Below are 24,658 nucleotides of genomic sequence, written 5' to 3'. Positions count from 1 at the left end.
ATTCAACAACTCTATACATTATGCTGTGCTCACCACAAGTATAGCTACCATCTGTCATCATACAACACTATTATAGTACCATTGACTGTATTCCGTGTGCTGGGTTCCTTTCATCCTTGTGACTTATTCATCACCACTTATTTCTGCCATCTTGTTTCATGTTGTTATTCATCATGCTCCTGTTTTTTCTCCTCTCCTGCTTTCTGTTATTTACAACTCCGGCTTTATTCTTTTTCTTTGAAAAGTACAAGTTCTGTCTTTTTTTCCTTTTGACTGATATCTCTAATTTGTTAAGATTGATTCTATTCATTTTTCCCTTCTAATATGTAAACCTTAGTGTCTTGGTCTTCCCCCTCTCTAATAATCTTTTCAGTCTTTGAACTCACCTCTCTACTATGACCTCCCTTCTTTTCATGTTGGCATCATCTGGAATTTTTGTTCTGTATTTTTTATTCTTATTCATGTAACAATAAATTTGCCAAGTTATTACTTGCCATTGATTTCCTTGTTTGGTCTGGAATTCATTTCTCTTCTTGTTGGAATACATCCTGCAAGATATTTTTCAAAGAGGATCTGTCATTTTGTGGTACATTTTGAGACTGGTACCTCTTCTTAGGCTGTGCATCTGTGGACACACCCAGAAACACTTCCATTTTTCTTCACTCTTTCATTCAGCAGCTGCTCAGTGGTTACCTATTATGTACCAGGTATTACCCTAGGTCTGAGGAAGGAAAACCAACAAAAATCTCTGCCCTCTGGAGTTTACAGAGGATGCAGAAGAGAGCAGCAGAGAACGCTTAGGCCTGAATCCAATCTTTAGTAAATCTGAGTTCCAGCAGAATTCCAGAGCTGCCATGATATTACCTTGTTATTTCTGGACGGTTCTCAGCAGGAGGGGCAGCTTTTTTATCACATCATGATGACTGGGCAAGTGATGTTTTAATCAGGGAATTCTGGGAGAGAAAAAAGCCCAGCTAGTGAGCCCTTCCCAGTCCATCTCCATTCTGTGGGCTGTTGATTCTGCCTCTTTATATTTGATGTTTGCCATCCACTTTAGGATAACTTCTTCCTGCTCCCCTGGGGTTTCTTGTCTGTTGATATTTTTGTTGTTATAGTTGTTGTTTGTATTTGCTAATAAGTAAGGTTCTGAAAACCACCAAGACTCAGTATTATCTGTAGTATCTCTGGGATTTGGTAGCAAAAGGAGTCCAGCACCCTGTGGTAGTTCTTCGTCTTGTCCAAAATTGGTAGTCCTAGTACAACGAATTATTAATTATTATTATTAATTACCATTATTATGGGAGGAAGATGCAAATGACAGTCAAGGCTAAGAGAGTTTTCACAGATGCTGATCAAACATATCCTTAATTTGAAAGAGAAAAATTATGAAATTTAATTATGTATTTTGACCGAGCCTAGAAGTTATCAGAACCTTGGGGTAGTTTTATCTGCTTAACACCTTAGGGAAGTTAACCATGTGGGGAGAAGCTGAGGCTCTCTGAGTGGCCCTCTCTCCATGGTTCCAGGAGGCTGGACCAGCTCCTCCTTCCAGCTCATCACAGGAGTCAGGAATGAGTGAGCACCCTGTGGTCAGAGTGTCAGTAGCAGCCTTAAATTTTCGAAGAAGCAGAGGAAGGTACGTGTGACTAAACTGTGTTGTCCATCTGCCAGCAACCTGGCAGTGTGTCTTTCTTACCCTAAATCATTTACTACTCCTACCTGTGAAGTCCTAATTTTTGGACACACCCTCACTGCCCTTGACTTTTTTTTTTTAATTTTTAGGCAAAGGATTTAATTTTGGATTTCATCTTAGTTTATGGCTCAGTAATTTCCTTGATATTCAGAAACCTGTTTCTGGGAAGGATGCCAACACTGCAGAAGGCAGTGGAAATGGACCTTTGTCTAAAAGTAACCAGAAAAAAAAGAAAAAAGCAGTGTAAATTTTGGGTACTGATTTTACGTTGAAAAACAATATGAGTTGGAGGCCGGAGCAAATGCCAAGAAAGTGTGAAGGCTGTAGAAAATCCCCCTTTTATAATTCCACTTGTACTTTTTTCTTTTGTTCCCTCATTTGTATTAAATGTGAGTATAACAGAGGACAACAGGATGAGGTAATTGTATCCTAAAACAACAACAAAACAGGTTGCGTACCTAAAACAATAGTTATATTTAGTGACCTAACAAAGTCATTGACGTTAGAATAATGTCAATAAGTGAAAGAAAGCATTAGGACAATGGTGATGTTCTAATGTAAATTAAAAAAAAAATGGGCATTAATAAAAGACAGTTTTATTGTTATTTTAAGCTAAATTTAGTCCCAATGAGAATGCCCCTGCCAAGGTGAGGTTTTGAACATAACCACTCTGCCATGCACTCTAGCCGTCTAGTAGGAGCACATAATAGAAAACTGTTCATCTTAAGCTAATGAAATGCCAATTATGATTAAAATTAAAAATTTGGGGCATGTTCTTCTTCCTTTAGCTAAACTAATTAAACCACACACACACACACATAACTCTCTCCCTCCCCCTCCCTCTCTCCCTCCTTCCCCCACCCCCTCAGGCTCACACACACTAACATATAAACCCACTAGGTTGTAGTAGAAACTGTTTTTCCTGTCAGAGAGTCTTCGTGAATCATAATTTGTTGAACTGAGAATCTGAGTCCTGCAGCTGTCAGACGTGTTCTGTGGGTTCCCAGGGTTGTTGATTTCCTCTGCCATAGCAGATGGAGTGCAAGAGAACAGAAGAGAATATCCATTTAACTAACAGGAGGCAGGCATATTAGTATTCTAAATGTATTCGTGTATTAAAGGCAGACACTGGCTATGTCTGAAAAAAGTACCATAGAGTTATCAAAATATCGATAACACATTGGTAGTTTGACAGTGGTTATATCCTTTTAAAAAATCACTTGAGGTTTATCCTGGTATTAACTATACCATATAGGTGGGTAGAGCATAAATACATAGTGTACCTACTAAAAGACGTTTGCTTCAAAGAAATGGTTGAATTATAAAAATGCAGATATATTTATTACAGTGCAGCAATTATTAAAAGATATTAAAAAATTATAATATCACTAGGATTGCTAATATGTTTGAAATTTAATTATTCAAGAAGGAAATTTATTTGCTTATTACACAGTAGACAGTACTGCACAAAAAGGCAGGTAACTAGGTCCTAGTCCCTTTTCTAAGATCTCTAAAGCACATCTCTTAAAAAGGAAGAAATAGTACCATAACTACTGCAGACAGAGGAAGGCCAGAATTCCTTCCTTCCCTTTCCCCCCATTTTTTTTTGTGGTAAAGGCCAGAGTTCAATTTAACTTGCCTTTTATTTCAAACATCAATGACTTGTTTGTTACTGTAACCTGGGGTCATAAAAAGGGAGGAAGGAAAAAACTATACATTTATGGATTCCCTGTGTATCTAGGGAGCCACTTTCTATGTTATTTACCCTCATTCTCCCCGTCTCCCCCCAAAAAATGAAAGAGAAATAAGAGAACTGATATTCATTGAGTACCCACCTGGGTACATTACCTATATTTTTTGCATTTACTTCCCAATGAAATTCCATAAGTATATTTTATTACCACCATTTCAACAATTTAGACTCAGATTAAATAAATTACCCAACACAACACAGTTAAAGATGGAGCCTGAATTTAAAATTAGGCCTCCTTTAAATATTTTTTTAATGTTTATTTGTTTATTTTTGAGAGAGAGAGAGAGAGTGCGTGCGAGCAGGTTAGGGGCAGAGAGAGCGGGAGACAGAGGATCCAAAGCAGGCTCTGCGCTGACAGCAGTGAGTTCGATGGAGGGCTTGAACTCACAAACCAGGAGGAGATCATGCCCTGAGCCGAAGTCACTTAACTGACTGAGCCACCCAGGTGACCCTTCAATCCTCCTTGACCACCATGACTGCACAGCTGAAGCGCTTCAAACTCACCTTCTAAATATTCATTGTTTCTTATCTTCAAATCTTTATTTCTACACAAAGACTTGAATTTATTCATAGAGTCTACGTTGTGTTTTGATTTTTTGTTTTGGGAGGGTTTTGGCTACTTTGGATGTGTTTATATCAATGTCTCTAAGTATGTCATGAGTATTCAGCAATATCATGGCAATAAATTAAAGCTTAAGACTTCCTTCTGAAATATTCATGGTAGGCAAAACAAAAAGTATGGAATCCAAAAAATTGAATGGTGACTTTTTTTTTTTGCCACATTATTGACAGATACAAGCTGTTCACATTTTGTTATTGGGTAAATTTGTTAGTCCTGTTGTAAATGCCATCCTTCTCATCTTGCAAAGCTAATTTCAGAAAAGAAAAGCATTTTTAAAATAGAATTTGGTAATTAGAAGAGACTTATCAAGGAATCGCATGGTTGGAATTTTTATATGTTTGGACCTCACAGCAGTATATGACAGAAAGGTTTTAGTAATTTTTATTTGAAAATGGATGAATACAAACTATTCATTTTCTTATGTTACACTGTATCCTAGTAGTTTCTAAACATGGGAAATATATGTATACCAGAGATTACCTGTGAGCCTTACTTGTTCCTACCCCTATGGGTAACCTCTTTTTGAATATAATAAAATTAACATTTTTTTGTTTAGTTTTTTGAAAGTTGGTTGGAAATACAGATTCCCAGGGAAGGCAAGAGCACCTGGGCTGGAGTAGATGCAGATTCAGTGGAGAAAGAATCACATGTAAAAGAGAAATTATTCTCAGGACAAGTGTCCAGTCCACATACTTTTCAGACCTTAAGAGCTTTCTGTTTCACAGGCAAGAGGGCTTTCTATAGAAGGGTGATTAGTGAGACGGGTCTGATTCTATTTCCAAGATAATGTGTGGGGGACATATAACCATAGTACTCAACACTGGTCACTTAAGACACTTTCCTGTTAAAATATTACTCCCAATTGTGGACAGGTTCTATTCTATTAGTGATATCTATCAGGTACATTATGGATTTATTAGAGTGTTGTGAGAGCCCTGGACCTCCAGCTTCCTTTTTTCTTTTTTTTGTTAAAAAAAATTTTTTTTTAATATTTATTATTGGGAGAGAGACAGAGACAGAGCGCAAGCAGTTAAGAGCAGAGAGAGAGAGGGAGACACAGAATCTGAAGCAGGTTCCAGGCTCTGAGCTATCAACACAGGCTCCACATGGAGGTTGAACTCACAAGCCTTGAGATTATGGCCTGAGCTGAATTTGGACGCTGAACTAAGCCCCCAGCTTCCTTTTTTCTATGGGGAAATTCACACCGAGTGCCACCATTAAATTTTTGGAATCTTAAAAAGTAGCTTGTAAAGTCAGTGAACAAAAATTTCATTCCTCATTTGAGACATTAAATAAGGAAATCAGCATATACAATTTAAGTTTGCTCACTAGGTCTATAAATAATGTGTGTTCTCTTTCATTGTTTTGTATATTGATGGATTTTTATGACTATATAAATATTTGAAAGACTAAATACATACCCTTACTTAATAAAAACCAATAAAATAGAATGGCTTTCCTATTTAGAAGGTTTATGTATTACTTTAATTACAAAAAAAATAAAAGAAATTGTAGAGGAATACTAAAATGCAATAAAAACAACTAGTTGAGCATTAATATGATAGCATATCAATATAGTAAACCTCTATTCATTTACCTTGATTTAGGTGTTAATTTGCTCAGTTTCTTCCTGTAGTCAGTTCATTTTATACAGTGAATGAAATCTAAATGAGACAAAAATCAAGGCAATTTACTCCCTAACAGATGTTGCAAAACAAATTTTATCTACTTTGTCTTCCCTCATAATTGTTTCACTGACTTTTGTACTTCAGGGGAAGTGGGGAAAACATCATTGCAGTCATCTCCATATCATGAACCTCTGTGAAAAAAATCACAGAACACATAGGAACTCCCTACGTTTTAGTAGCTGTCACTTGTATAAGAATTTTAGTAATTGATTTAATATTTTCTTGGCCTGAATAATGCAACTGAAATTCCATGCCACCACCCCATCCTCATTCTCTTGGTTGCTCGGCAACATAGAACAAAGCAGAGACCCAACCGAACAAAAAAGCAGGTTTAACTGTCACAGAAATGAAACGTTTTCTTTCAGATCAGAGGAAACGCCAGAAGTTATCTGTTGATATATATATCTAATATGTGTGAGTATGCATGTATGTACCTAGAAATTTAATTCTCATAAGCAGTAGGAGTAGAGGCAGTTGCCGCTGATGAAATTTAGTCAACAAGCTTACTTAGTTATTCAAATAGAGATTCAGTAGTAATTAAGGTAGTAATTTGCCCATAGCCTGGATTTCTTTCCTTAAGATAGGAAATGAGGATTGGAGTTAACTGACTTCAGGGATGGAGGACTGGGGGGTATAAAAGCTAATAGAAAGGCGTGCCTTGCAAAGTTAGTCACAGTTGAATCCAGTTGTTCTTGTATGCAAGGATTAGAGCCTATCTAATATAGGTGAATGTAATCACAAACAAGTTCGTCTATGGTTATAAAGTTTTAAGTGTTCTCAGAGTTTAGGATGCCTTTCAGATGATAAGAATCGTTTTAATCAGATGTTTGATTTCACTTGAGAAGTAAAATTGTGAGTATACTTCTTATGCCAGATGTAATTTAACTTAACAGAAATGATTATTCATCACAGCCGAAGAGATCTTGATTAAAAATTCCAAAGGATAGCTCATCTATGAGAGGCAGTGCAATGAGTTACCAATGGAAGTATGAACAGTTTTTTTCTAGGCATTTTCTTAAAAGCCTAGCGCCATATCAACTTCTGTTTGAATTTGTAGCAGGGCCTTTTTTCTTTAGGTTAAAAGGATGTGATACACATGATCGCTTCCTGAAATTTCTCTTGGTGTGTGATTCTGCAGTGTGCTTTAAAATATTGATATTTATAGTGATCAGATTTTTTTTTAACATTTATTCACTTTTGAGAGGGAGAGAGACAGAGCATGAGCAGGGGAGGGGCAGAGAGAGAGAGAGGGAGACACAGAATCAGAAGCAGGCTCCAGGCTCCGAGCCGTCAGCCCAGAGCCCGACGCAGGGCTCGAACTCACGGACCGCGAGATTGTGACCTGAGTCGAAGTCGGTCGCTTAACTGACTGAGTCACCCAGATGTCCTAATATAGTTATCAGATGTTTTAAAGGGTAGCTTCCTATATTAAAATCGGCAACATTTGTAAGACTTTAATGGGGAACGCTTTACTCATAGACATCTGTACTTTTATTCAGAATGGCTTATTAAAGAGAGTACAGTTGACTCTTGGGCAACACAAGACTTAGGGTCACCAACCCTGGGTGCATTTGAAAAGTTTGTGTATAACTTCTCATCCCCCCAAAATCTTAACTACTGATAGCCTACTGCTGACTGGAAGCTTTACCAGTATCATAAGCAATCAACTAATACATACTTTGCATGTTATATGTGTTATATACTCTACTTTTACAATAAACTTAGAGAAAAGAAAACCATAAGGAAGAGAAAATACATTTGTTGTACTGTATTTATGGAAAAAATCCATGTAGAAGTGGACACATGAAGTTGAAACCTGTGTCATTTAAGGGTCACTGTATTCTTAGACTGTATTCGTAAATTTGAGAGGTGGGGAATATGCCACAAATGAAGCACCTCCTCCAGACACTTAGTTTAAATCATGACGATATAGTCAGCCTGGAGCTTAGTTTTATTTTCAACTAGTCATCTGCAGCCAGGCTTCCCACAGAGGGAGATTTCCATATACACAGCGCACCATGCAACTTGGATGAACAGCATTAGAGGCTACTTACGAGCATGTTATATCTGGGATCTACAGAGAGCAGCCAGAGCAGCAAGACAAAAGTGCTGATCGCAGGGTATTTTCTATGTAGGTTTCCTGCCCACCTGATGTTCACCACTTTTCTTCAGTACAGACTATAGTGGAAAAAAAAAAATATGTTTCTAACTTGATTGTTTTTCTGATAAATCCAGCAAGTTTTTCTGATTTTTCCGTTATTATTCATAAGGACACAGTTACATTCTACAGACATATTTGTGTTTTTCAAATTAATTTAGTGACTTACAGCTGAGGCAGTAAACTGGGGTGGCCACTGTAATGCTAATGAGACTTGGTGAATTTGCCCACTCGTGTCAGAAAGTGGTGTGCCTTACATAAGCAGGTGTACATATGTTCAGAGGAGCAAATACACAACAATAAAGCAGTGCAGATGGTCCATTAGTAGAGGAGCATGGCAGGCTTACATCTTAGGATGTAAGTATTCAACAGATACATCGTGAAGAAGTAAGATGCAGTAAGAACTCTGGACACAAAAATAAATAGAACATTGCCTTGTCCTCCAGTGGCTTGTAGTCTAATTTACTTGGCTACAGCAGAGCAGGGCACATAAAGACAGACTGGAGCTTGAGGTCCATCCTTCTGTCAGAAGAGGAAGGATGGCAGAACATTGAATTCATCTGCATTATCTGTGGTATCCAGTCTATAAACAAGAACACTGTCCACAAATTGTGGTAGTTGGCGGTTAGGGGAGGGACTGCCCTAACTTGAGGTCCTGAAGTATCCTAAAAGAAAGGTAGTGTGCAGAGAAGAGTTAGCATGCCAGGCCTGAGATTGATATCCTTACAAAGGCTGGTTTGTAAGGTTGGCCTTTGGCTGGTATTTGGGAACAGGAATGATAAACAGTTGCCTAGTGATTTAAAACGTCCTCTAAATGGCAGGAGTGGCTTGCAGCGTACTGTGTCTAAACTATTTTTACAAACAGTATGGTTTATACTGAACATTTATTTTCCCTGCAGGAGACTGAATTTTTATTTGTGCTAGGCAGAGAATGCCTATGTGACTAGCCCCCAGTAAAAACACCAGGCACTGATGCTTTAATGAACTTTGCAGGTAGACAACATTTCACAGATGTTGTCACAACTCTGTGCTGAAGAAATTAAGTGCATCCTGTGTAACTCCACTGGTAGACTCTTGGAAGCATATGCATGGTTTCCTACAGACTTCATACTGAGAGAGCCTTTTCCTGGACTGACTTTATTTTGAGTCCTTCTGCTGTAATATGTAACCATCATAAATACAACAACTTCTGCATCCTGTGAGACCCTCTAGTGAATCACTGAGACTGAGGGTTGGTCGTGGGCACTCCCAACAAAGGCAGAATCTGAATTTCAAACCACTATGTAGCAGCACAGAATTTGATGGAGAGCAGTAGCTTTTCTGTTGTTCTTAAGTCCACATATGAGACTCCAAGAGCTTTTGGTCCAGTTTGAAATGTCTCTTCTTCACTCCTCCTGACAGTTATAAGAGGCATTCAATCTACTCTGCTTTTCCCACCTCCCCACCTATTGGTTTTGAGTGATGGGAAAGTCAAGCTAAATGTGAGTTTATTGACCCCCATAACTCAACAATCTTGGGATAGAGCTTGCTTCAGTTTGAGGCTCAGCTCCAATGATGCATCCATTTCTGGGTTCTGCTGCTGCTTTGCGGATTACCTTCTCCAGCCAGCTCTTTCCTTATTGACACAAGGTGGCTGTTGCAACTCCAGTGTCAGATTCTTTCTTGGAACAAGAAAAAGCCAAAGGTGAAAGTTAAAGCTCATGAATTCAGTTTTTGTTATGTGCCCACATGAGCCACATGCTCAGCACTCCCCCGACCACCACCCAAGGAGTCGGCATGAGCCTCTCCTACCCCTAAAAAAAATCAGGACAAAGAATATTTTCCAGAAGCGGAGTGAGTAGATACTGAGAGGCGACAATCACAATCAGTGTTTACTAGCTCTACCATCCCCACCACTTAAAGATCATTGATCTCTCAGATACAGAAAAAGCATTTGACAAAATTCAACATTTATTCATGGTAAAAACTTGCAACAAAAGGGTATAGAAGGAATGTATTCAATGTAACAAAGGCCATGTATAACAAGCCTCCAGCTGATATAATCAATGGTGAAAAGTTGAAAGCTTTTCCTCTAAGATCAGGAAAAAAAAATGCCTGCTCTCAACACTTCGATTCAACATAATTAATACTGGAAGTCCTAACCAGAGCAGTCAGGCAAGAAAAAGAAATAAAAGGCAGTCAAATCAGGAGTAAGACGTAAAACTGTTTGCAGATAGCATATTGTTATATATAAAAAAATCCTAAAGATTCCACCAAAAAAACTATTGGAACTAATAAGTTCAATAAAATTGCAGAAGACAAAATTAACAGAAAAAAAATCAGTTTTATTTCTATACAATAACAGTGAATTGCCTGAAAAAGAAGGAAAATAATCTCATTTATAATGACATGAGAAAGAAGAAAATATTTAGGTATGAATTTAACCAAGTAAGTGTGAAAGATCTGTATACTAAAAAGTCTAAGACGATGAGGAAAGAAATTGAAGAAAACACAATTAAAAGGAGAGATATCTGATGTTCATGGGTTAGAAAAGTTAATGTTGTTAAAGTGGTGATACTACTCAAATCCATCCTTAGATTCAGTGCATTCCCTATCAAGATTCTAATGGTATTTTTTACAGAAAAGGGGGGGAAAACACCAAAATTCATATGGAGCAACAACAATAAAAAAAAAAAAAAGACCCTGAATAGCCAAAACAGTCTTGAGAAAGCAAACAAAGCTGGAGGTATCACACCTCCTGATTTCAAAGTATATTAATAAAATAGTATGTTACTGGCATTAAAAACAGACACATAGACAAATAAAACAGAATCAAGAGCCCAGCAAAAAAAACCATACATATACAGTCAATGAATGTTTGACAAGGGAGCCTGGAATACTTAATGGAGAAAAGATAGTCTCTGCAATGAGTGCTGCTAGAAAATTGGATATTCACATGCAAAATGCAAAATAATGAAAGTGGACTTTACACCACTCACCAAAATCACCTCAGAGCAGATTGAAGACTTAAGTGTTAGACCTGAAACCATAAAACTCCTAGAAGAAAACATTGGTATCTTTGACATTGGTATTGACAGTGATTTTATGGATATGACACCAGAAGCATAACAATAAAAGCAAAAAGAAACAAGTGGGACTACATCAAACTGAAAAGTTCCAATCAGCTGAAAAGAAACAATCAGCAAAATGAAAAGGCAGCCTTTCAAACCATATATCTGATAAAGTGTTAATATCTAAAATATATAAAGAACTACAACTTCAAAGCAAAAATAAAAATAATAATAATGTGGTATAAAAATCGGCAAAGGACCTGAATAGACACATTTCCCAAGAAGATATACAAATGGCCAACAGGAGCATGAAGGGGTGCTCAACATCATTCGTTATCAGGGAAATGCAAATCAAAACCACAATGAGATGATCACTTCACACTTGGTAGAATGGTTACTATCAAAAAGACAAGATAAGTGCTGGTGAGGATGTATAGAATAAAGGAAATCCTTATATGTGCTTGGTGGGAATGTAAATTAGTACAACCACTATGGAAACAGTATGGCGTTTCCTCAAAAAATTAAAAAAAGAACTACCTTATGATCTCCCAGTTCCTCTTCTGGACATATTTCCAGAGGAAATGTAATCATTATCTGGAAGAGATACGTGCACTTTAATGTTCATTGCAACATTGTTTACAATAGCCAAGACATGGAAACAGCCTGTCATTTACATCAACATGAATGACCTTTAAGGGTATTATGCTAAGTGAAATAAGACAGAGAAAGACAAATACTTCATGATCTCAGTTACGTGTGGAATCTAAAAGAAACCAAATGCATAGAAGCAGGGCAGATTGGTGGTTGCCAACGGTGAGGGAAATGGGTGAAGGTGGTCAAAGGGTACAAACTTCCAGTTATATACAGCATATAATAACATGGTGACTATAGTTAACACTTAGGTAATACTGTATTGTGTATTTGAAATTTGCTGAGAGTAGGTCTTAAAAGTTCTCACCACACACACACGCACACACACATACACACACAGAGTTGTAACTATGTGAGGTGATAGATGTGTTAACAGTATTTTACAATATGTAGGTATATCAAACTAAAAATCACTGGCACACCTGCTGAATTTTATAGCTTTGTTTTCAGTATTTGTTGCTTTCAGAGAAATTCTGCCCCAAATAGCTCATCTATCTTTTACAGTATTTTGATTAAAGGACTGATCACATAGTTTAGTGCCCACTTCTGGAATCTTTTTGTATTTCAGTTAAGTCCTATACCTTAATTAATGGGATAAATATCACAGTTTCCAAATATTGTTCAAATTTTCTGTAAGTAATTGAGCCCATGCCTATCAGATCAATTTAGATTTTTCACCTTAGTTTTCTATCTGGCTTTGCTAATTGGACTCGAAATTATTACTGTATTCCTGTGGCCTTTTAATTCTGTCTCTTCCCCTTATTGACTTGTCTCATAAGCACAGTAATTTAACTTTCCATCGCCTTGAAAGGAAATGAGCTTTTTATGAACAAATGTTTCTTGGAATGTGGTCGACCTTTTATATGAAATACAATAGGGAATAAGATGCAGAGTAAGGCACTGAATTCTTAAGAGAATTCATTTCCCATTTACTTATTTCTTTTGAGTTTGGACATGAAGCTGCTGTGGCATTTACCTCACTCACAGTAGATAACTAATATTATATAAGTGATATGAATATTTAACTCTCATTTATATCCCATTATATTTAAATCCCATTGTCTCTTTTTCTTCCTATTAGCCAATAAGGTAAATGAAGATGACTCAAATAGGGTACACCAGTTCCAAGGCAATGCAGGAAAATGCTAACCTCAGTAAAATGTTGAGCCTACTTTAGACATACCTTCTTCTAGATTTCACTTGGGTAAAGAAAAGGAATATTCCTTCTCATTTGTGATTTTAAGTACACCCGGCAGAACCTAAAAACAACATGGATCTTCCATGGTGCCTCCTGGGGATGAACCACTTTTTATTACAAGCAGTATGAACAGAACATTGAAATAATACTGCACATTGGCAGGGAGAGAGGAGACACATTTCAGGTTTAAAAATAACTCTCCCATGTGCATACACACATTTTTCCACTCTTCAGTTCTTTTCTTTCTCCCTTTTTTTTTCCATCTTTCATGTTCTATACAAAAATATAGAACCTGTTAAATATCCTATAAAGTAACCCCATTTGCACATTTAATTTGTTTATGCTGAAAGAGAGAACAATCCAGAGAGATATAAATAGTGTGGGTGACTGTGGTTCCATTCCATGCACATATGCCCTAGACTGAGCAGTAAAGTGGGAAATTGCAGTCTGCTGTTTTTTCGTGAGGTCTCAATTCCCGGTGTATCTCACAGTGTGAATATAATGCTGACTTGAGTGTGATTCCTTAATTTAAAGATACATATTTTATGTGTAAAATAGCCCTGTAGACAAACCAGCCAGTTTCCTTAGTATTTAACCGGAGAATCGTAATCTGTTCAGTGATGGAAAAAAAGCCTAGCTACCATGGAGCTCTTGAGTGGCAGAATGTAGTATGTCTGCCTCCAAAAGGACACATAAGTACTGTTTACTGTAATTTGAGGGTAAGCCGAAGGATTTTTTAGGGTAATTGTGAGATCTTTGTAATCCAATCATCAGCACTGTATCATCGTCCTCACCATCATCTCTTTTCCCTAATGATTTGGGTGTCGGGGTTATAAGGTTTCTCTTATATTTTCAAAAGAGTTTTGTCTTTTCATGGGTTCTTTTCTGTGTAGCAATTCGATAATAGTCTTCCACAGTCTGAAAAAAGAGACATTTGACCCATCAAATCCAATTCTAGATGTTTATCCTAAAGGAATATTCCTACAAATGGAACAAATAGATGTACAAATATGTTCACTGCAGGGTTTTTTATAAGAATAGAAATAGGAACAAAAACCTAAATTCCCAACAGTGATGGACTATTAATGCCACTATGGTATAGTGTTGTACTGAGCAGCCATTAATAATAATGACTGAAGTCATCAAGGGTTTATTGTATTAATGTAGATAATTCTTAACAGTCATAGGATTTTGTAATCTGTCTTAAAAATGTCTAATATAATGTATTTGTATGTATTTAGTTCATGTATGCATGCTTACATTTTTTAATTTATGAATATATTTAGTATATCAGAAAAAAATCTGGAAGAATATAACAAAAATGCAAGTAATGATAGCTGAAGGAGGAGAAAGTGATTTTTTAAAAAAAAATCTTGTATTTTCTAATTTTTCTAAATTGGAGATAACTACTTCATTTGGACCATTAATTACAGATTCTCTAACTTTGTGCTGTCAGTAGAGTAACCACTGACCATGTGACTATTCAAATAAAAAGTTATTGAAATTAAATAAAATTTAAAATTCAGTTTCTCACTAGGACTTGCTACCTTTCCAGCTCTCATAATGGACATAGCAGAAACAAAAGATTTCTGTTGTCACACACAGTTCTGTTGGACAGTGCTGCCTGACTCTTGAACTAAAAGTTGTAGTCCAGCAACAATTCCTCGTAGAAACTTTAAAACATTTCCACCCTACTACATACAGCGATGTAATTGCTGCATCTCTCTTACTACATACGTGCAGCAGGCAGTTGAGAATTGTTACAACAGCTGTCTGTTAGAAGAGATTGTGAAATCGGAAGCTGCATTAGGGTTTACCTTCCAGATAGGCTGTGGCGGCTGGTAGCAGCATAACCATGGACTTGTGTGGTTTTGATCTCTTCTAACATCTGCTATCATACAAATATCAATTGTCACCATCTTCTTTTTAATGGATGGAAAGATTGAATCTCAGAAAGGCTGTTCAAAAGGCATAATACGTCTCTTACTCCAGAGGTCTCTTAATTCACAGGAATACTGATGAAGAAATAACTTATTAGTATCAGTGGCTTGCCCTAAGGACAGTAAACACTGAATGAAAGGTTAGAGCTTGTCTGTCTCTTCTTGAGTATGTATGTGAGGGTTATTTTTTGTTTTGTTTTTTCCGTTTTGTTTGTTTTTCTACTGCACCTCCATCTTAGTGGTAAAAATTAGAAAAGTGAGGACATACCATTACATTTCCGTACGTCTTCCACACATTTTAACTCTCACAAGTTGATATTCCAGTAAATGAGAAAAGGACAAGTTTTTCCCATGCATGTAACTTGATTGCTATAACTATAAATACTGTAAATATTTTTAGCTCACTATTGGCAAAATCATTTGTTTCTCATTAAAAGCATATATAAGCTTTGTTTATGTGAAAAATTGCAATAAATATGATGGCAAGATGTTTTACTAGGATATACTATAAAATACTGGAAGTCTTTTTTTTTTAATTTTTTTAAATTTCAGTTAACTTGATGTCTTAATTTCTGAGAAAAATTGGGGTATATTTAAACCCCACTGACCATTGTTTCCTCCTTCTAGAAACTACAGCTTTCTTTGAAAGGTAACTTCTGCAGTTTGGTCACATCCTGAGGTACATCCAGGGGTGGTTGACTTCTTGCCTGTTACTTAGCGTTCTGCTCCTGGTGGTTGTGCCTCCTCCTTCCTGCAGGACTTAGGTCATGGTCTGAGGTACTTCTAAAGTGCTGGCCTGGTGGGGTCTGCTCACCAGCTTTTCTTGTGGCAGTAGTTAGGGCAGTTCTTGTTAGTACCCTGTGGCTTCATCTCCATTTCTTTTCTTTTGTCTCCTTTCCTCTCTCCCTTTTTCCTTCCTTTCCTTCTCCTATTTTTGTGGCATTATTCCCAACTCTCTACATCTGCTTTACTCCTGCTTTTTCTTTCCACCCAAGGGCACCATTCTCCAATGAGTCGAGCTAGCCTGTTAGAGTCACCTTGAACTTAATGATTATTGAGGTCTGCTTTAGTTTTTTCCCTCACTTAAAAAGGTGTACATATGAAGGGTACCTGGATGGTTCAGCCGGTTGAGCATCAGGCTCTTGATTTTGGCCCAGGTCATGAACTCACGGTTCATGGGTTCAAGCCCCGCCTTGGGCTCTGAGCCTATTTAGGATCCTGTTTCTCCCTCTTTCTCTGCCCCTCCCCACCCCCTGCTTGTGCATGCTTGCACTCTCTCAAGTAAATATTAAAAAGTAAATAAATAAAATATGTACATTTGAGATAGCCTAAAAAAATCCATTTAATTTTATTATCCTCATTAATCACTTCAGTGTTAGAATTTTTAATCAGTCTCAAATATGGTCTGGGTTTAGCCACTCTGATATCCAGGCTAAATCATCTCAGCAGGACAAATTATTTTTGTAGACTTGAAGGTTAATTTTATCCTTTCTTGAAATTCTTTTCTTACATCAAGCACATCTTTTCCTTATTAGTAGCTTACTTATCTGAATATTGATTATGGATCAGAGAAAAAACTCAACCAAAAATATTACTGCTGTCATCTATCTACTTTTATTCATCACATTTGTGAATGTTCTGTTAATCAGATTCAACATGTGGATAACCAGTATTTGGTGAATTAAAATAGAAGAAAATAAAGCAAAATAAAAATTTAATTCAGAAGCTCTGATGGCCATATTTTTTCCACCGGTAACAACTGCGGATACTTCAAGACTTTCAGTCCTTCATTTTCAGTTTAGTTATTAAGAGTTGCTAGTGTTTGCGAAGACCTAATATATAGCTAGAATGCTGATAGGGCTGTGTTTACTACTTGCTTGCAAAAACATTTATTGAAATGTACTAAATATTTACTATAATGTACTAATGGTCTACCAAACTTACTAAAATGTTTAAAAATATATTGCCATTTGAAATATTGTACATCTGAAATATTGTACATTTCACAATTTTTTCAACATTTATGTTACTCCCTACTAACACGTTAGTTGTAAAAATTAATTTATTGTTTAAGAAAAAGAATGGGTTTACTTTTCAGTTCCATATTGTGAGTTTAAAAATTGAAACTTCAAATTATGAACAGAATCTGAAGATACTTTGGGGGCTTTAATAAATTGCAGAAAATATATTTCTTTACAACTTATTTAATAAATGACTTGAAAATGAAGTATTTAAAACCAAGTCTAGGATTCTTTCTGGACAAAAACTCTTCACTCCCCAAAAAGCACATATTAGTTTATTACACAAAAGTTCAGTTTTTCATGTTGAAATATGACTTCATTTAAATTAAACTTACATTTTTATTTTCTTTTTCTTAGAAAGAGTGGGGAAATTTTCAAAAAAAATATATTCTATAAAATAGACATAGATAAAATAAATTATTGGAAAAAAAACTATCCACTTAAAATTACACTAAACATTTTTCTAGAAAATTGGACAACCTAATTTAAATGACAATATGGTTTTGCATTGTTATTCTTGATAACTGTCATTGGTTCCTCTCATTTACTATTTGTGGACTGTCTTTCTCAGTAGAAGACATGCAAAGATTCCATTATTGTGGTTTTCATCTCAGTAATATGGACATGTCTTAATTGAATTTACAGTAACTTGAATCAGATTGTAGTATCAAAATTAAAATCTGATTAAATTTTTAAATTTTATATTTTGATTTTGAGGTTTGGTAAATTATCAGTGTAAATGCCAGAATTTGCATTCCTTTTTCCTTGCTAATATGACATTGTTGCTCTATGACTTTGGATGATTTTACCCCTCTGCTTTTCATCATATGTCTGTATCCTCATTTGAAGAGAAATTTTTATGCCCTCCTTCGGAGAGAGCTTTTCTGTCACCAGTTTGGGACAAATATATTTCTTGTGTGTTTTTAAAGAAAATTAGGTCAGTATTAATTTCCCAGGATAATATTTACATTTATAAATTTCTGTTTTCTGTGGTGGAGGTGAAAGGCAGATTCATGAGAAATAAGTTTATTGTTTAATGTCAGTAAACAAGTAAATTTGTCAGTAAAAACAAGAAAGTAATGAAAATAAAAATTAAGACAGCAATAGAAAAAAAAAAGTTGTCTTTCTCTTTACAGAAGTTTAAGTCTCAACAGTACTATAGATCAAGTCAGTGATAAAGTCATATGTAGTCCAGTGCTCATCCAGTGAAATCTGCTACAGTGTGGTACAATCATGGGTCCTGTAGCCAAGCCAAATTGTTTTGTAGGTCTCTTTGGGAAGTAAAGACATGCATGAGCCAGCATATCTGTCCCTGTGACTCAAACAAATGAAAGGCTGAATAATGGTGGCCTTGCCAACCTGCTGCAAAACATGCAGATTAATGAAATAGACACTGGTAAGAGACAGCCTTATTAATTACAGAAGTGTAACCATGGCCTTCTGTCAGTTCAGGCTCTTTTTATTACTTATAGTATAAATCACATACTATGTGGAGTACAAGTGGAATATAAACTGTAATGCGGTGCGTGCTCTTTGGTGATTTGCAAACTTTTGAGGACAGAATTTACCTAATATCTAATAATTTACCTCTTTTCCACAGGACAGTAGAATTAATGTACGAATTAGTAGACTTGAGTAATCCTACTAGCAAACCCATATTCATTATTGAGATAAACAGATTTCCCAAGATAAGGATTATTTTCCTCCTGTGGTATCTACAAACTTATTAAAAGCAAAACAGGGGCGCCTGGGTGGCGCAGTCGGTTAAGCGTCCGACTTCAGCCAGGTCACGATCTCGCGGTCCGTGAGTTCGAGCCCCGCGTCGGGCTCTGGGCTGATGGCTCGGAGCCCGGAGCCTGTTTCCGATTCTGTGTCTCCCTCTCTCTCTGCCCCTCCCCCGTTCATGCTCTGTCTCTCTCTGTCCCAAAAATAAATAAAAAACGTTGAAAAAAAAAATTAAAAAAAAAAAAAGCAAAACAAACCCAGAACCATAGACTGTTAATGATTTTGATTAGACCACTTATAAAAATGGTCATTTCACAGTAAAGGAGAGAGATGTTCTCAACTGAATATCTAGAAAGGCTGCAGGTAAATGTCTAGCCCGTATAGATTTAGTCAGTCATGTGATTTAGGGAATGAGCCCTGATCTGAGCCCATCCCTACCACTAACTTCAGGCAAGTTCTTAACCTCTCTGAGTTTCTAATATGTAGAATTGCTCTAATACATACTCTTAAGGAGTTTTGGTGGTAAAATAGGCCTGTAGAAGATGATACCTATTATTTCCAAGTTCTTGTCTTAATCCTCACTACAGAACTCGTGAAGCAACATATTTTCATTGCTCATATAATTCATTAACTGAAGAGGCAGTAGGGCTGAAAAAATATAGAGGTTTTTGCATGCTTTCTTAAAATAAGTTATAAACAAGAGTGACACATTTATTACTTAATGACTGGGGTTATTTTACAGATTGTAGAGTTCCTACTCACCTGAGCAATTTTAAGTGAATTTACTATGTAGAAACACAATACGTCGGCCAGAAAAAAGTGGGAAGTGGAAGTTGATAAAGATGAAGAATTATCCTTATTTCTCAGCTGAAATAATCATATGGGGTTTTTGTAACATGTGAAATAAGAACAAATGAGGTTTTAGACAAAATTAAATGCCATACACCACTAAAGCATAAACTCTGCCTCACTTCAAGAGGACAGTAGTGTATGAGTACTCTACATAGATTCACACTGGAATAATTTAAAAATATAGAATAACTTGTTAGAGTGTAAGACTGTGCATACTTGTGTTACTGTACCTTAGGATTTCTCATTTAGTGTAAAACTCAATGCCAACACATGAAATACTGAGAGAAATTTATAACATCCTGAGAGAATAAAGCAATAATTTAGAAATACATAATGAAAAATTTAGCAACAGATAGGAGGTTGAGAATTCAAATTTGGTTTCGAATTGGTGATATATAAATGATCCACAGAAAGGAGAATAGGCCTTTTTAGCACTTTAGAATGAAGTGTGTAGTATGATAACATGCGCAGACATCTGGTTTGCTTTTAGCAAAAATAAGAGCACTCCCTTCATCTGGTGTATGTTTGTACATACTTTGAAAACCAGAGTATCACAGCTAAGTTATGTTACTCAGTTTTCATTTTAATTAATCCCTATTTGTGCTTTTGAAAAGTAAACATTTTAAACTATTTAGAAAAAAAATATGTCAGTATTTGTGGTATTGGAAATCCTGGAATAATTTTAATTTTTTTTTTTTTTTTAGATAGAAGCAGATCAGAACTGTATGAGTCAGGATTTAAATTTAAGTCTCATCAGTTATTAGTATCATAAAATTTTGATTCCAGGAATTCTAAATAGAAAAAAAAATACTGTACCTTCAAGAGGCTCTCTATGATGACTAACTTCTGTGCTGAGATGTTCTGTAAACATCATCCTAAGTGTGAGCAAAGAATGATCTCCAACAGTTAGTTCCGTGTCCTCTAGCAATTCTGTGCTGTCTGGGAAAGGGGAAATATCCAAAAACAGGGTGAGTTTTGCACATCTTCACGAATTACAAGTACCTTAGTAAGCCATATGTTTTAAGTAAAAACAAACAAACAAAAACTAGAATGGTTAAATACATAAGCATTTTCTCCCATGAATTGGACAAGCAGCAGCACTTGGGCTTTGAGGCAGCTGGGCTGGATGGCTCTGTGACTTCCCCAAAACAACATGGGTACTACAGGGGTTTTTGCTAAATCAACCCAATCAGTTCATCACTGGATACTGGCCAGATCAGGCCAATAGAATTTCTAAGCATTCTGTCACAAGACTGTGAGTGGGGCACGAATATAGAGTACAAAGAGGAGCAAACTAGTTTGGGGAGGTTCCTGAAGTTAGAAGGAATAGAGTTGTTGATCACCCATCTTTTCACACCACTGCCTTCCAGCTTCTGCCTTATTTAATCAGTAAGGGGAAGGAGCAACAGAAGGGCCTGTTTCAGGGACAAGAATAAATACTATTTCTTGGCTCCAAATATATGCTCTTTCCTCTCTAAACGAGTGTGTCTTCTTCTAAACTTCTGTGTCTTCCTTGCCAAGTAGAAAGAACTTCTAGAAATAAAAAAATAAAAAGATTTAGTTTCAAACATAACAGTGGGCTTCTTCTCAACAGAATCATAGGTTATTTTCTGAGGAAACTGGGATAAGTAACCAGGGCCTCAGCTATTGTTTTCTTGGTGACCTCATCCAACACTCCAGCCTTTGTGACCCGCTTTTACAACCTCACATACCCCACTCCTCCTCAGTATGCCCTGAGTGGTCAGCAAGGGGTTTCATTAGCATGGAGGCGCTTATTCTATGCTTTCTGTCTGCATTGGAGGTAGACGCCACAGTGACAATATGGGCTCGTGCAAGAGAAAGCATAGGTTAGGATGGTAATTCCCCAAATCAGTGATGTTTTCTAGCAAGAGCCCCATGATCCAAAACATTGATTTATTAAGTTCCCTAGGCTGGGGATCAGATTAGGGCATTCATTTGTATCCTCATGTGATTTAATAAAGATGACACATTGGCAGGCTTACCAGGAGTGAGCACAGAACATTCTTTTTGGATAATGGCACACACGAGTGCCTCCTTGCAAGGCAGTAATAATGTCTGAGGCCACCCTATTTTGGAAGACAGCTTTTCTCATTAAAGAAATTTCAGTGTTCAGTAAGGATAGGATTTGTTAGCTATCATTTAAGGCTTGGTGGATAAACATAATGGCTTCTATGTGTGCTATAATATCCAAAAGGCCAGTGAAGGGGACAAAGACAGTGGCCAAATAATTGTACCAGTGGAATACAAAATGTGCCCATCTCACCTTGAGGAGAGGGTGATCGGTAGTTGTTACCATGAGGCAAATTCTCCCTTGTGCAGGGAAAACCCATAATGCATTGGCCCAGCCACCCAGGTGGAAGCCATGACCAGAGATTGGTGCCACATGGCAATGGGTCCCATTTGGGGCCATCCAGTAAATACCTGGGTGGCAAGATGGGTCAGTGTCATTGAAACACTGAAATTTCTCTAATGAGAAAATAGGACAGAATGAGTACATAGCTGCAGTGATATCCATCATATATTCCTGGTATAACTGGGTTGGTTCTGTTTAGAGTGGTTTTTCCATTCCCATCATAGGGTTGCGCAGGTGCTCAAATGTCCGTAACCCAGGATAAGCCACATAAACCTATCCCAAGTCAGAGTGTAGCCATCCATAACTCCACTAGTGGTATTTTTAGGATCGTTCTAGTCAGCAGTTTGACTGAAAAAGAATACCCAAGCCTCATGTTGTTGATAGTGTGTGCCACAGGCCAGGCCTCAGGATCAATATTGGTAATATTAGATGAATTAAGAATATTAGTCTGAGCTTGTTCTTCCATAATGTACTATTTTAGGGCTTTTCAGTCCCCTTACAGGAGTTGTAATGCCCAGCATGGCAATCATGATGAGCTAGAGAAGGGCAGCCCACACACTCAAGAGTTGGATTGATTTCTTTGTCAGACAAATGAGTGGGCTCACTACAGAAAGGTATTTCCATTAGGTGCCCATTCCATGACCAGGACCACAGGAGCAGCAGAATTTTAAGGCCATAAAGACAGATATTTAATAGGAACTTATACGGGGAGTTCTTCCTCTTCATTTATGGCCTGATCCCTAGATGTTGATGTGGCTGCAGCTTTAGGAATTTGACCAGTCCCTGAGCACTATACATGTTGCCTGGGGGAGGCAGCACGGTCAGGCATGAGATGGAGAAGGGGTGGGGTATGCCAGACCAGCACCCCCACCTTCTGTGGGAGGAGGTCATCAAGATGTGACGGTCCTTGGACCCAGAAGCTGGACACTGGCACCTGGGGGCTCTCCACCCGCTCCCCGGTGCTTAGAATGTGCATTCTGCTTGCCTTTCCCACTCTCAGAAGCTGCCCCAAGGATACACTCTTGAGATAGATTGTGGTGGGCACGTGTGGAAAACCAGTCATCTGGCAGCCACCCAAGACAGGCCCCGTAAGTTCCCATGTTCACTAAAACAGCCACCTACCAATTTGGAATGGTCTGCCTCTGTCTGTTGACTCTCCTGCTCTCTACATATGGAGCGCAGTTTCACATTACACCCAGGAAGCCCTACAACAATTTGTAAAGATGCTCTTTTTGTTATTTATATTCCCCTGTAAGTCTGCTCTTTAAGTTTATTTTAATCGATTCTAGAGCTCTCTGTAGAGAGGAGAGTTTAGTTGGCTTTGAGCCTATGAGTCAGGTTAGTGCTCTGTATCCCCCTTAAGGGACACCACACTTCTGAGATTTCTTTTTTAACAGGCCGACTGCCCTTCTGTCAGGCCACCTCTGGAGGTTTCTTCCTAACTAAATGCAATTTTATGATTTTTATATTTTGTGAATTTCACTCTTAGTGACAAGTTATTTAGCTGCAAAAGTGCTATACTAGACAAAGGACTTTAGCTATAGAGAATGAAAATACTTTTTTATGTATTTTATGTAGGGGAAGAAATGTGAAATGGTAAGTGTTGAGTAAGGGTTGATGTTTTGCCCTGTATGCAGATGGAATAACCATGTAGGAATTTCTGTAATGGTTTATTTGGGATCCTGAGTATGTGTGAGAATGAAATGTAGAGCTTTTATGCTGAGTTAATTATACTCTAAAAATGCTTAGCATTAACTTTTATCAAGTTTTCATTTTCATAAGGTGTTTGTAATGATTAATATGAGCAAAGTGTATATGGACACCTCTTAGCATATAGTAATTACTCTACAGATGGTATTTCTGCATTCCTCTTCCATCAGTACAGAGTTCTGCCGTCAGTTCCAACTCTCAAATTGAGTTTCACACGCTCAATAAATTTTAGCCATTACCCTTGTTTTTCTATCCTGTATTTTCTTATAAAGCAGCCTTTGGTTTTCATCATAAGAAACAAAAAGTGAAAGGGGTATTTTAGGAATATAATTCTATACACATAAAGGACAATAGAGAATTAAGACAATGCAGCCAATTCAAACAAAAACATTTAACTCAAACTGTTTCCTAATTCTCCTGGTTTTTCACAATTAGCAAGATAATTCAATGCTTCTGTGTAGTAGCTGAGAACTAACATGAATGTCTTTCATGTAGTACTCCCTCAACAAATGTATGTGGACTCATTGGTAATTGCTTTCCTTCTTGAAGTCATACATCACGTGTACACATAGAATTTCTTTTTTTGTCATGTGTGAAAGGTCCTACAGTTACACTGAAAATTGAGCAAGTATGTCCTGGTGTTGCACGCATGCGCTTGAAATGAACCAAGGGTAGGTTTTAGGGGTTTCCGTTTGAACATCAAAGGACATGGTGCTGTCCATGTGCCTGCATCAAGTCAGCAGCCTAATTTACTATTAATAATACATTGGTGTGGCAGGCTTCTCTTTGCAGTCTTTTTTGCTCAAGGCTGTTAACAGCTCAACTTGTTCCTCTACTGTTAAAAAATTGATCAGCTTTCTTTCCCAGACATTTGGAAAAGGAAAAATAAGATGTATTCATACTCTTTCGAAAGTCTTTATTCACTTCAACCCTTCCTTCTCCAGAAACAGTTTGAGGACTTAATTAAACATATAGAGAGGAAATAGATACAATACACTTTAAGGTTAGTGATTTAATGGGGGCACCTGGGTGGCTCGGTCAGTTTAGCGTTCAACTCTTGACATCTGCTCGGGTCATGATCTCACAGTTTGTGGGTTCGAGCCCCACATCGGGCTCTGCACTGACAGTTTGGAACCAGCTTGGGATATATTCTCTCTCTCTCTCTCTCTCTCTCTCTCTCTCTCTCTCTCTCTCTCCCCCCCCCCTCTCCCCCTCCCCCCCTC

General features: G+C 37.3%; 1 protein-coding gene and 2 long non-coding RNA genes across 8 annotated transcripts in view; 2 read left to right on the top strand and 1 right to left on the bottom strand.

Annotated features, from left to right (window-relative positions):
* SLC2A13 (solute carrier family 2 member 13) overlaps positions 1–24,658 on the top strand; it is a 385,620-nt gene that overhangs the window by 203,069 nt on the left and 157,893 nt on the right. The gene's annotated exons all lie outside the window — the stretch shown is intronic.
* LOC109501532 lies at positions 1,118–20,995 on the bottom strand. 6 transcript variants are annotated; one of them, XR_006600649.1, is made up of 10 exons: positions 20,792–20,995; positions 20,168–20,290; positions 19,262–19,366; positions 14,631–14,828; positions 13,608–13,731; positions 11,502–11,558; positions 9,510–9,575; positions 7,811–7,934; positions 5,666–5,732; positions 2,274–2,715 (listed from the first exon to the last, which is right to left on the bottom strand). It is a non-coding gene; the product is annotated as an uncharacterized LOC109501532 (long non-coding RNA). The 6 variants fall into 6 exon arrangements; XR_006600648.1 differs by lacking the exon at positions 2,274–2,715 and adding an exon at positions 1,118–1,253 and having other exon boundaries at positions 20,168–20,977; XR_002743847.2 differs by having other exon boundaries at positions 20,168–20,995.
* On the top strand, positions 2,709–10,633 carry LOC109501533. The gene is made up of 2 exons (XR_002159659.2): positions 2,709–6,170; positions 8,908–10,633. It is a non-coding gene; the product is annotated as an uncharacterized LOC109501533 (long non-coding RNA).

The sequence above is a fragment of the Felis catus genome, chromosome B4 (assembly GCF_018350175.1).
Source record: "Felis catus isolate Fca126 chromosome B4, F.catus_Fca126_mat1.0, whole genome shotgun sequence".
NCBI classification, from domain to species: Eukaryota; Metazoa; Chordata; class Mammalia; order Carnivora; family Felidae; genus Felis; species Felis catus.
Note: the sequence above shows the minus strand (reverse complement) of the source record. Positions and strands in the feature narration are given on the sequence as shown.